This window comes from Anser brachyrhynchus, assembly GCF_964034855.1.
Source record: "Anser brachyrhynchus genome assembly, chromosome: 10".
NCBI lineage: Eukaryota > Metazoa > Chordata > Aves > Anseriformes > Anatidae > Anser > Anser brachyrhynchus.
This window is the reverse complement of record NC_137705.1, coordinates 1685573-1698357: the sequence shown is the minus strand read 5'-3', so window position 1 is coordinate 1698357 and position 12785 is coordinate 1685573. Positions and strand designations below refer to the sequence as shown.

Sequence of the window (12785 nt, the reverse complement as noted above, 5' to 3'; positions counted from 1 at the left end):
GTTGCCTTAAATTTTTGCCTGGCTGTAGAAAAGGACAGCTTGGGATTGCCGCTTGAGCCTCGCTGGCACAACTCGGCATTGCAGCGACACGAACTGGTCGCTCCCAGAGGAGACGGGGTTTGATTAGTAACTCTGTGAAGTTCTGTAAAGTCATTTATTATTTAGATAGTGCTAATAAATAGGAAAAAAATCCCCCGGTTCTGCAGAACGCCGTCTCGTGGCTTGTGGTCTGATAGAAGGGGCTGGCAGAATGGGGGTTGTTGAAGGGAGAGCCGCGATCCAGAGACGAGCTTGCTGAATTCTGCAGGGAGCTGCGTGCTGTTGCGCTCAGCGGAGCAATTTACGGGGAAGGGATGCGGTCTGTCTTAGCTGTGTTGTTTTGAACTGGGTGCTTCGGAGAAATGGAACGAAACCGCTGTGAAAATGATCCTGGTGTGTTTATGACCACTCCTGAAACACGGGAGGTGGGGGGTGTTGGTGCTGAGGGGTGCCTTCAGCTAAATGGCTTCCTGAGCCTGTCCTGTTACTGGGTCCCTGCAGCCAGCACTGTAGGCCCGGTGGCCAAAAAAAGGGGCAATTATTTGTGCCTGGAGACACGTCCGTGCTGTGGGCATGCCGACAGCAGGCAGCTTTCAGGGAGCCTTCGGAGCTCCTCGGGGCGGCTCTGGACTTGCAGGCGCCCTGGGCCGCGGCCAGCACGGGGGGCACAAACGCCCTGCCAAGAGCAGGAAGGCGAAGGCCTTGTGAAACCAAGTCACAGCTCTGCCATTCCCACCCCTCTGCCAGCGGGTGCTGAGCTCTCGGCCTCCTGCGGGCACCTCTGGCAGGGCTGAAGGCTGCGATCCCGCCGTGGATTTATTGGGGCCGGGGGAGGCCCAGGTCTCTCTGCCCCCTGCCCACCCCTCTCCGGGTCCATCTCCTGTTCGGTGCCCAGAGGGGCAGCTCTGCCTCTCCGTCCCGTCTGACGGCGTGAACCTGACTGAAATCTGCATCCGGCCCTGCTGCCATCTCCGCGTACGTGTTCAGCGAGTGGATGCTTAAATTCAAACGATTTAACCCACGGTTTCAAATGAAATAATGTGTAAACGAACTTACGGGGCCCTCAGCTGCTCGGCAGAGTGCTTCGGTCTCCCCAGGGAGCAGCTGGTGGCCCAGGGCCTCCCCCGCTGGCAGCACGGACCTGTCTGTGGACCTGTCCCTGAGGACGTTGTCGTTGCACAGCTCCGGAGGTAGAGCACAAAACACAGTGGCATTTGCCCCCGTGATGTGAGGCAGATGCTCTAAAACTGTGAAAAAAGACATTAGGAAAATTATAAAAAATTATTTTCCTTTATTAATATATTTAAATAATTGAAACTACTTGCCCTGTAAGGCCCAGAGGCCTTCACAGTAATGGAAATCTGCACACTATTAATTTTTTAAAGTATTCATTTGGTGGAATAAGTAATTCTTAACATTAACAGTTCTTGAAAAGTACCTCGAATCAATTATCTTCATCACATGAAGGTAGTGTTAGCAGTCTGGAGTTACGTTGTTCTGTCAAGGAGCTGTGTTACCTTAACTTCAGATGAAATATAAAATTCTGTTTTGAAAAAAACACTGCTTTTGCCTCTTCTCTTACAGAGGAGACTGATTTTTAAAGCAGCCTTCAGGAGGAAAAATAAAAAGGAGTTTTTAAATAAGCATTTTTAATAGAACAAATATCCCCTTACCCTCAGATGCTGCTTATGAAAAAAAAAACTACGCAGTAGATACAGATTTATTTATTTATTTGAAAATGACTTCTCCTGCTTTCTTTTGCTTCCATTCCTGCAGATGAGTGCAGCACAGATACTCCACAGCAGAGCACGGATCTGCATTTTTATGCACATCAACAGGCTTTTTGCCATTTTAATATGCTGTTATTAAGCAGTGAGGTACTTTGTGGAGAGTACTAAGAATAATTAATCCATAATTCACCAAAAGAAAAATCGCATCCAACAGGCTTCATTTTCTTTTTGCCAACTTTTTTTTTTTTCTATTATTATTATTTTTGCCCTCTGTAAGCCTCAGCCAGCGTGTTTTGCACCCGATTGCACAGTGACTGAAGAGTGATGGGCTGAGCTGCTTTGCTGCCTGGAGGGGCTGAGCAGGTTGCGTGATATTATAAAGGCTGTGATAATAGCAAGTGACATTTTGATGGGAGTTTTATGCTTGCTGGGTCACCGAGGCTGGTGGCTGATCTCTGAGACAGCGAGAGGAGAGATGCTGGCGGGCATCTGGAAATGGGAGGCTCTGGAGTTGTCCCGTCCTGCCCCAGGCTTGGCTGGGGAAGCCCCCGTGCCCGCGGGGCTGCGTGGGAGCGATGTGCCGTCCAGCGGTGCCTCTCCCAGCCAGAGCCGGCGGGCACCCGCTTGCCACAAAAATAAAAACACTGAGCCAAGCTCATTAAGGGTACCAGGATTGATGCCTTTCATTTGAAATGGGCTGCATTCCTGGGAGCAGTGAAATTACGCCACAGACACGGTTGTGCTTCAGGGTGGATGGAAGGTTCTGTTTATTCCGGCCTGTGGGGAGCCAGGAGGGCAGCCTCCCCAAACCTCTCCTCGGACCTTAGCTGCTGCCAGCCTCCAGTGGAGCTGAAGTGACAGCAGCAGCCCGGGCCCCAGCCAGGAGCCCGAAATCGTGCCCCTCTGGCTGGGCCCTCTGGGGTTTGCAGCGGCCGCAGGAGCTGCAGCGAGCGGTGCCTGTGCGCCAAGGGGTCGGCTCTGCCTCCTGGTGCTCCCCTTGGGCATGGGGGGGCCCAGACTGCAGCCATCCAAATCCTTCACAATTTGCTGTGATCGCTAAAATCCAAGTAACAGGTGTCGTGGTGCTGCGGTTGCTGTACAGCAGCTCTTTGTGGGGCATGCTTTGATATGGTTAACGGCTCCTCAGCTGCTGAAATGGTTCTCCTAAAAATCCTGGGATCTCAGCAGCTGGCACGGGCTGAAAACGTGCGGTGAGGAGAAGGAAAGGAGGGTCTGCGATGTTGACTTTGAGACTGACTGAAGTTCAGGCTGTTCTTTTTGTGGTGTGAGACCACAGAGATGAAGCCACGGCGTGCCCTGAGCTCAGCACCTGTGGGTTAATCCACAGCTCCCTTCAACCTGAGCACGCTTCTGCACTGAAACCTGCGGGTAGAGCAAGGCTGGCACGGCGTAAAGGGGGTTAAGGTGATGTGCGTAAAACTTCCGAAATGGAAACGCTATTAAAAATGTATTATTCATAATGTGAAAAATGTAGCTTTTCACTTCTGTTGACATACAATTATTAGGTGTTTGAGGATTACTGTACCTGAAGTTGTTTTGCTACTGATGCAACTTGAATGAATATCAGAACTTTTTGAACCAAGGAAGTGATTTAGTAATCCCGTGCTATGGTAAAGAAAAACAAATAGGCCTTGTCTGTTAGCATGTAATGGCCCTAAAAATATACGGTTGCAATTTCATGGCTGACCTGTGCTGTAATTTGATCGTGATGACTCAGGAGCTGAACGCACATTTACATTTTGGTCCCCTGCCCGTCAGCAAAACAAACACACGGCTTCTGTAGGGCCGGGCGGTCGGATGCAGAGGCGACCTGGTGAGACTCGAGGTGCTCCCCGGGGACCACCGCCACCCTTCCACCTGCCTGTTTGTCTGCGTAGCTTTGTGTTTCTCGGCTAATAACCAAAACCCTGGGTTTTGGTGTCCCTGGGGACACTGCTAAAACCCTGAGATTTGGTTTCTGTGTCAGGCCGGCTGGCCGGGTTCATCCAGCGGTGGTAGGGGCAGGGTGGGTTGTACCCCACGTGCTCTGAGAGCTGCAGATTCCCCCAGACCATGGGGCAGGGCAGAAATGGGTGCTCAGCCTGTCCTCTCCCATCCTCTCCCTTCCCTTTTCAGTGATCTCACTAGCTTAATGCTGGAAAGATTTCAGCACTGAGCAATGTTTCAGTTTGGTGATTAATTAGTACTGCTGTTAATACAAGATGCAACTCCATTAGATTAATGTATCTTATTGGTCAGGCTTTAATTAATTAGGTAATAAAACCGACCCTAAAAAAAAAAACAACCCTCAACAGCGGTTAATGAAACCCATGGATCTACTTATTAAGAATTAAAACCTTTCTCTATTTAATATTTTTCTGCATTATTAAACCCTGCTTGGTTTCTTTGTATGGTATGTCCCATTAATGATGAGAGTCTTATTTCTAAATTACTTTGTGTGGGCCCAGAAATCTAGTATTATCTAATTAGGGAGAACTCTTCCTGCATAATAAACGCAGGAGCAGCAAAATCAATTTGTTCCAGGCACTTTGTATTACTCTTAAAAAAATCCAATCTGATAGACCGTATACCAGTTCTCACAGAACAAAAGCAGAAACGCTATGGGACCATTGACAGGCTGCCCCAAATCCTGCATTTTTGCCATGGTTTAGGTTACAGGTGCTCGTCAGCAGCCTCTGCTCGCGCTCCGAGGAGATGCCCTCGGCTGGGCCATCGCAGCGGGGAGGGCTGGGGGTGAGTTGAGCCAGGAGGGCAGCGGGGCCGGCCAAAAAGATATGTGCAGAAAGAAACGTAGTATGAAGAGCAAACCCAATCTCAGTACGTTTGCCCCCACCCCTGTGCTCTCTGGTGTGTGGTTATTTTGGTTCGGGGACGTCTCGGCTCCCAGGAGCGGGTCAGGGCTGGGTGGGATGGTGCTGGCTCACTTGTTGGGCGAGAGATGCGATAAAGCAGTTTTTGCTTTGTTTTCCAGTTTATTGACTTATCCTTTTTCTTTCCCGTGCCTAGGGCCAGGGATTTCATTGGGATTTGCTGTGATAAAAGTTCAGCAACTTCACTGCAGGAGCAATTTTGAGGCTTTAATACTGAAAGAATCCAGAGGATCTTTTCTCACCTCTTTCACCCTGTCACGTCAAAACATTTATGGACAAAGCTTGAGTGTTTGGAGGCCTTTTGGAGACGGCAGCAGGCGGTGCAGTCCGGCACATGGGGATGGGGACACGTTGTAGAGACACCATTAGGTTAGTGCCCGAGGTTTGGCCGACTTCTGGAGCAAGAGCCTGCGGTAAGTTATCGTTCTGAGAAAAGGAGGAGACTCTAAGCTCTATTTAAAACATAATTAAAAAGATATAAGTGGATTCAACATTAAAAAAAATTAGATAAATGCAAACAATAGAAGGCAGAGAAAACTAGGAAATGTAAGTAATGTTCCAGCCCCATTAGAAGTCCGTTCTAATGGCAGCCCTTCATGGCAGAGGAATGACATTAATAGCCCTGCTTATTGCCGTCCGCTGACTTTAAAGCTGCCTCAAACTGACCATTGTGGGATTCACGGCACTCGCATTAATCCAAGGAAATTTGTGACCTGGTTTTCTTGGAAGCAGTCTGAAGCGAATGGTGGCAGAGGGCTGCTGGGTCCTGGATGTGACCCTTAGTGCTGCACATAAGGAAAATAATATAAGAAAAAGTCATCAGGCAGCTTGACATTTCTGAGTAATTATCTTTGGAGAGCGTTCTTAGTACTAAAATAAAGGTAAATGACTGTAAAATAATGATTAAACCTCTCAGTGTGTTATAAATTATTGAAATTGTGCCACAAGTGACCACAGAACTACCACAAATAAAATGTCGGTACAGACTTCTTTAAACATAAAGAATTTCTGATAGAGCAACAAGCAAGGATTTTGTCTGCTGTTTTTAATTTTAAACAGGCTGTGGCCGGAGGCATTCTGGTAACCCTGTGTAATGAGCAGCTTTCCCCGGGCTTTTGGAAAGGTGGTGATCAGAAATGCAGGAGTGCACCACAGATAGAAGAAAACGCAAGTTTTTTTCCCTTTGAAATGGAGGAATGAATCAAGCTGAAGCCAAGAAGAAAAATGTCACACCTGCAGAGACATCGCATCGGCTTCTGTAACGTAACAGTAGCGGGCACAATAAATTAGTGGTGCCCTGAAATTAAAATTCTTATTCAGGAAGTTTTGGGCTGGCTTGTGCTGCCAAAAAATGACCTTGGAGCAATTATGTGGTGATAAAGCTGGGGGGTGGTTAATCAATACCAGAGGCTGTGTACACTTGCCTTTTTAATTTAGAGGTTATGGTTTTTAGATGCCATTCTAAAACTTGCTCTTAGATTAAGGACCTGTTTGAGCTCTGTGCCCCGAGGCCTGCCTACTGACGCTTGTCCTGCTCCGAAAGCTGTCCCGCACCAGCCTCTGAGTCCGGGGCCTTTTTTCTTTTGCCTTCTAAATATCAAGCAGAGCTTTAAAGCAGGAGATTTTATTTTCTTGGGAAGAAGCTGGGAAGGCTTTAGGGGTCAGCTTATGCCTCTCTACACGTCAAAGTGCGGCTGTTACTTTCATGGTCTGGGTGCGGACGGGGAACGTGCTGGTGCCCGAGGGGCTGCTGCTCCGGGCACTGGTGGGCAGGCTGCAGCCTCCCGGAGTTTTAGACAACGCCACAATGTGCCATTATGCTTCGCTTGAACCTTGAGAAAATAAGGTAAAATCTGATCCCTGGGAATTATTTCAGTTGCACTGAAGGATCCTATGCAAACAGACGAGAGTGGCCTTTGGAGTAAATACTTGACGGCAATTTCAATTTAATCTGTTTACGTGAAATCCTGTTTGGAGAGAGAGGAGAACTGTAATCCTTTCCAGTGCAGTTCTCCGACTTGTGTTGAGCTGTTGCTGCTCTGTTTCTGTTTTCCTGTCAGTGAGGTTTCGGGGTCTGATCCTGTTTTTCCTTGGCTGTGAGCAGCACTAACCTACTTCTGTTTTATAGCTTCCCTGTTGCAACTTCCAGATATTGTAGCAGGGAGCCTGCCGGTATAATTACAATGTGTAATTTATCTTTGGTTCTCAGATACTCCAGTGTAATTTCCTGGAGGGATAACTCAAATGATAATGAATGCACGGTTATGAAAGTTGCATTGCTTTGTAATAATAGTAAAAATGAAAGGTAAATTAAACAAAAACGTATTAGGGCACGTTGTGCTGAAACAGAGAGGTATTCACCTCTCTGTTATTCAGCTGTGGCTGCAGGTTGGGATGAGCTCCTCGTGCGGAAGCGCAAGTGCTGGGGTTTGCAGGAGCAGATCCCGTCTGACCCAGGCGGTCCCTGAGCGTTGTAGGGTGTTATAGGGTCAGGAGCGCTGCTGGGGTGCAGCCTGGAGCTGGTACCCACTGTGGGGGGTGGCCGGGGTATGTCTGTGTGAAACCATGTTTTATCGCTAAGTCTGCAATCGATAGGGCTGCTCTGACCCCTGACTCCTGCAATTCGTGCAAATCCTGGTTTATATTAATCATTCGGCAAAACTCAATGAACACAAACCTAATTAGCTTTACAGCAAGGCCTAAGCAGGGTCTGTAACGAGCTTGTGAGCCCGGCTTTATGACAAACAAACCAAAACCAAACCAGGCTGAACCCCTAACGACCAACATACCCTAAGTCCTTGCGCTACAGACGGTGAAGAAACGCGGCGATTGGTGTGAGGGCTGGGGCTCCTGCCCTGCTGTGCCCCACACGGACCGAGTCCCAGCGCTGCCGAAAGCCAAGCAGCGGGTGCTGACTCCCGTGGCCGGGCTCTGCGAGCCGTGGGGCTCAGCACGGGGTGGGCCTGGTGCCGTGGCCATGGCCAGGAGCCCCCACAGAGCCCCCGGGGCAGGGCAGGGCCGCGTGGGGCCTGCTCCCTCCTGGTCAGGCCTCAAAGCGAAGGGCTGGCGGGAGTCGGGCTACGTGAGGCGAGGCCTCGCTGTTAACGTGGAGCTGGAGCCTCGGGGCGTTATATGAATTAACTGAGCCGAGAGCCCTCCAAGGAAACAAAGACGTAATTAACTTCTGCTGTATCAGTTCTAATAGCTTAAAAAGAAAACTAAAAAGTGCTGTGCTGAAGTAACTGCCCTTTTCTCAGCTTTCTTACCTAAAACTGCGTTTCTCCCTTATGACTAAGGTGCTGGAAGGAATGGGAGCGACAAAGAATTGAAGAATTGAGTCAAATCAGCCCTTACACAATGTTCTTCATCCGCAGCAGAGTCCCCTGCCACAACCACGGCCAAATCCTTCCCAAGAAGGAAAATTCGGAGACTTTGTGGTGCAAAGTGACAGCGTAAGCTTCAGGAAAAGGGGAATAGATGGCTGTGACTGGACTTGTTTTGGGCTAGGGCTTTGCACGAAGTCCTCTTGTATCAACTAAAGCGGTCCACGAGGCCACCTCCCTGCATGGCGTTTGTGACTGGAGAGGCTCTGCATTGGGTCCCAGAGCCTCCAGCTCCTTACAGGAGCTTCGTGAATTTTGGCACAATTTCACATTTATTTAGTTCCACGATCTTCTACAAGCATCAATGTGTATTTGAACTTTTCTCTACTTTGGGCCCTTGCAGGTACTGGGAAATGAAATGTGTTCCTCTTGATGGTTTTCATGGCAAAGCAATCCACCCTGATTTTGGTGCTAAGTGGCCGCTGAGGAGCGGGCTGTGTTTGTGAGCATCTCCCAGCCCTGTAAGTCAGCTGCTCCTTGCTCACCTGGTTTATTTGGGCTGCAAAGCCACGCCTGCTTTTGCTCGGCAGAGTTACAATGCTGTTTTGCCTGTTAGGACAGATGGGAACAGAAGGTGAAGGAAAGCTTTTTAAGAAATAATGAATTTGGAGAAAGCCAAGGAGGTACAAAATTATTCTCAAGATATAATTATTCCAGGGAATGGAAACACAGCCTTCTTGAACTTGCCTCCTCAGGGTTATATTAATATGAAGCATTTAATCATTAGGGAGAAGAAATTAGTTCACCTAGATTGATCTCTAAGCTGAACCGGAGAGTTGGACAAAATAATCATTCCATAAACTCCCTTAGAATAATAATTTCCCTGAGCTTTTATGCTGAAGGGCACCAGCCCCTGACCCTGGGGGACCCCGGTGCGGAGGGGAGGGAGGGGAAGGTGCAGCCCTGGGCTTTTGGGGGCGACAGGGGGAAGGATCCACCTCGCTGCATTGGCCCGGCTGGGTCCCCAGGTCTCCGACACTTGTGCTGCGAGGGGCTGGAAGGGTTGGTTTGAGAATGCTTCAGGACAGCGCGTTTTGCTTCCCAGTATTTAATTTCCAGTGAGCGTAAGGACTTGTTGTTTTAGCAGCTCCTGCTCGGTGTTCAGTCCTGTGTGCGATGGGTAAAACTGTCGGAGTTTGCCTGAAGGGTGGAAAAAACAGAATGGTGAAAAATGTTGCAGGTCATCACAATGATACGACAAGAATCAGGGGGAACATGATTAACAGCTAATGCTCAGGGGGTCTTTGCAGGCAGCCAGGCTCTGCGTTTCTGGCCTTCCCCTGCTCTGTGAGGGATGTGGCAGGATGTTCTCATTTTTACAAAGCTCTTTCAGGTCTGCAGATGATTTTATTTATTTATTTATTTTTGGATTTCAATGCACGATTCGCCTTTCGCTGATTTTAGTGTTTGAAGTTCAAAGCAACACCGTCAGGGAGCCCAACCTGAGGGCACGAACTGTGATACAAAAGCCTCGAGGGCAAGGAACGTGAGCATAACTCGGGGATTAGTGAACCTACCTGCACTGTGGGTCAGCTGGGGGCTCCCAGTCTGAACTGGGAGCCAGCCAGTTTGACAGTGGTCCATTAGGAGCAAAGCTGCTTGGGTGCCTAGCTTATTTTAATTGGTTTTCAAACTTTGCAAGCTGCTTGTTGTTACAGAACAGTAGCAGGAAAAATAAGTGAACAAATGACTTCATTAAAAAAAAGAAAAGAGGGTAGGAAAATCCAAACCAGCGGCTGAGAGTACCTGCGTCTGTATTTCCCTTTAAGTCCCTTCAGCAGTGAAGATTGCTGTATAATCTGCAGCAACGGCTTAAAAATGTATCCAAAGCAATATTCTGACAGCAGTACTGCCAGAACCAGCAGGAGACCCGTGAAAAATGGCGCGTTTGATCGCCGAGCTGCCTGCCGAGAGGGCTGGGCGCTGGAGCCTGGAGGAGAGGGTTCCCACGAGCGTTTTGGGGATGTGTCGTGGAGCTTTCTGGAGGAAACAAAAAAAAGCCTGTAGCTGGCTATTGCCAAATGACTCAGAATAATGACAGTGTTAGCAGTAAACAGTTTTAATTTATACAGGTGACATTTAAAATGCAAATCAGACCTTAAGATAATTGCTGGAAATAAGGAGGTCTCTGTTGGTTTGGGAAATATTTCCAGTTTCTATGGAAATTATTTGTAACACAGTGGGATCAATGAAGAAGCTTAGGTCTTAGGAGACTTGGCTGGAGCTGGTCCTCTGTGGAGTGAGAAGACGTGTTTAAATGATTGTATGGGGACAGGAGTGTATATGCTAGTTTATACGCTAGGAATAAAGCATTCAAATCCACTGGAAAACGTGTTTTTTCTTGTGTCATTGCAAAAGCAAAGACAGACTCTGTGACCACAAATGTGCACGCACGACTGCTACAGCCGCACATCTTCCCTGCGCTGGGGGCGTTCGTTTTCAGTCCTCGTGCCTTTATACGTGCTGTTGTAGGAAGGAGGGCCAAAGCCTGAAGTTGCCTTTTGCTGTGCAGGAGCAGCGGCGTCGGTGCCATTGAGCAGTGACCTGACAGCAGGTGCCTGAGCCCTACTGGGGACATCCCGGCTCCCCTGGTGCTGGCTGTGGGGCGCGCGGCTCCACGTGGTGACACAGGCGACATCGTCTGAGCGCTCGGCATCGACCTCGTCCGGAGCAATCATTCCCTCCTGGCGGCAGGTGAACTAGCACAGAGCATCCTCCTGGGGACATCGGCCTCGTTATCTGATTTGTAATGGATTTCTCCACCATTTACACCCACTGATCTTGCCTTGTGCTTTGATTTCATCTTCCGTTGCTGAAGCTGGACTTCAGAGAGAGGCTCTGGGGATTTTTTTGAGGATAATTGAGTGTTGTTTTTTTTTTTTTTTTTTTTTCTGATCAGCCTCCCGCAAAACCTTTAATTTACTTGATATTCATCCTTCTTTGTACCTTGCTTCCGGGTTTATTATTCAATATTTCTGTGCTCCCTGCCACTCGCGCGGTTAGCTGTGAGACACAATCTCGTTGTTTCCATCCGAACGGTTTCTCGTTAGCGGGCGTGGGTGGGAAGGTAAAACTCGCACGGGTGTGTGTGCTCCCCCCGCCGCGTGCGTGCAACCATCTTCTGGCTAGAGGAAAGGCATAGAAACACCATTCTGGCTACGAAAGGGACACCTCACGCACCTCTGGCTTCCAGTTTACAGATGTATTTCATGCACTTGTGAAGCGTGACGTGTAGCGGGGCAGTCAGCCCAGGGGGCTGCTCGGGGGAGCTCTCCCAGCTCTGACAGCACGGTGATGCTCTGGGCTGTGCCGCACCTGCCCGGGGGCTCGCTTCGCCCCGTAACGCCGTGCTGCCGGCCGGTGGCTCCTGCGCTGCTGCCTTCCCTCGAGCCGACCGCATTGCTGCTCTGCAGGGCGACAGCACCATGGAAACAAGGAGGATGCGAGGCCGTGTCTGCTTCCAGAGATGCTGCGCTGTGCGAGCCCAGGGCGAGGGGAGGAAACAAATTTTTCGTTAGTATTTCCTAAGCTGGCGCTTCCATGGGCCAGCTGCCGGCGGGGTTGCAGGACACTAAGTTACTCAGAATAAGCTCTTTATGGCTGTGTTCTCAAAAAAACCACCCCCGGCTCTCCCCACCCAGCCCAGGGACGCCGGGCTCCCAGCAGGGCTGTACCTGACCCCGCAACTTCCACCCGAGCCTTCACCCCCCAGCGCCCCACCACCGTCAGGACAAGTATATGCAGTTACTTGCCTCCATCTAGGGCCAGGCCCTGGCCGAGGTGTGGACTGATGTGTTTTTGTAGGTTTGAGCTGGCCGCCGGCCAGGGTGAGCTTGGAGCCTGCTCTGTGCAAGAGTTTGCACGTTAGTTGTTTTGGTGCTATCTTTTAATCCTTTGGTGTTTGCATCGCCTACGCTGAAAATAAAGCAACGTGCTCTTATGTCTCCTCTGTCTTTAATTAGGCTTTCTTATTTGGTTTGAATTCTTTTTCATATTCGGGTTAATAGCTTGCAGTTGCACTTCACATTAATGTTTTTATTAAATGATCAATTGTTTTTGCAGGTAAGAGAACTCAGCAAATCAGCAAGCTATTTATAATAAAAGCTGTACCCACTTGATAGCTATTACAAACTATATAAAATGAACTCTGCTCACATTTGCCCATGTTTATAACAACCCTAAATCTTTAACCACTTATTACACTGCTTTTTATATGTTATTTATATGCATATCAGTGTCTGTACCCACCTTATGCAGCAGGCTGCGCTGAGTGTGGAGGGCGGAGGTGAAGCTGGCTGCGGGAAGTGTTCCCTTCCCCTTGCTGCCCCTACGGCCGTGGTGGTGTCACCGTCACCCGCCGGGAGTGATGGCAGCCGGGGTGCCCGCAGGAGGCTTGTGCTCTTCCCTGGGCACCATTAAGAGAAAGTTTGGGCAGGAGCAGCCGCTTGTCACAGTGAATGTTGAAACCAGCTGGAGTTTTGCTTTCTCTCCATACAGGGAAAATGGGAGTGGGTCAGGGAGATAGGTGTTTCTGCCCTGGAAGCAAAAAGGATGTTCCTGCTCCCTCTGCAAAAGGATTGCTTCAGTACTGGCAGCCCCTTGGACCTCAGAGCAGTCACCACCAGGCACCTGATAAGGATGCTGTTCTGTGCTCTGCCGCTGGAGGAAACTCTTGGTGAACCCAGCTGGGACGAGGTCCAAAGGTTTTAATGTCGTTCAGGGCTCTGCAGTAATGCTCAGTG

The 12785-nt window shown here is 49.3% G+C and overlaps 1 long non-coding RNA gene across 3 annotated transcripts; it reads left to right on the top strand.

The window, feature by feature from the left end:
* Positions 1-4540: 4540 nt before the first annotated feature.
* Positions 4541-11231, top strand: LOC308200238. 3 transcript variants are annotated; one of them, XR_013955368.1, is made up of 4 exons: positions 4541-4607; positions 4797-5073; positions 5720-8666; positions 10556-11231. It is a non-coding gene; the product is annotated as an uncharacterized lncRNA (long non-coding RNA). The 3 variants fall into 3 exon arrangements; XR_013955369.1 differs by lacking the exon at positions 4541-4607 and having other exon boundaries at positions 4687-5073; positions 5720-6320; positions 7957-8666; XR_013955370.1 differs by lacking the exon at positions 4541-4607 and having other exon boundaries at positions 4687-5073.
* The last annotated feature ends 1554 nt before the right edge of the window (positions 11232-12785 follow it).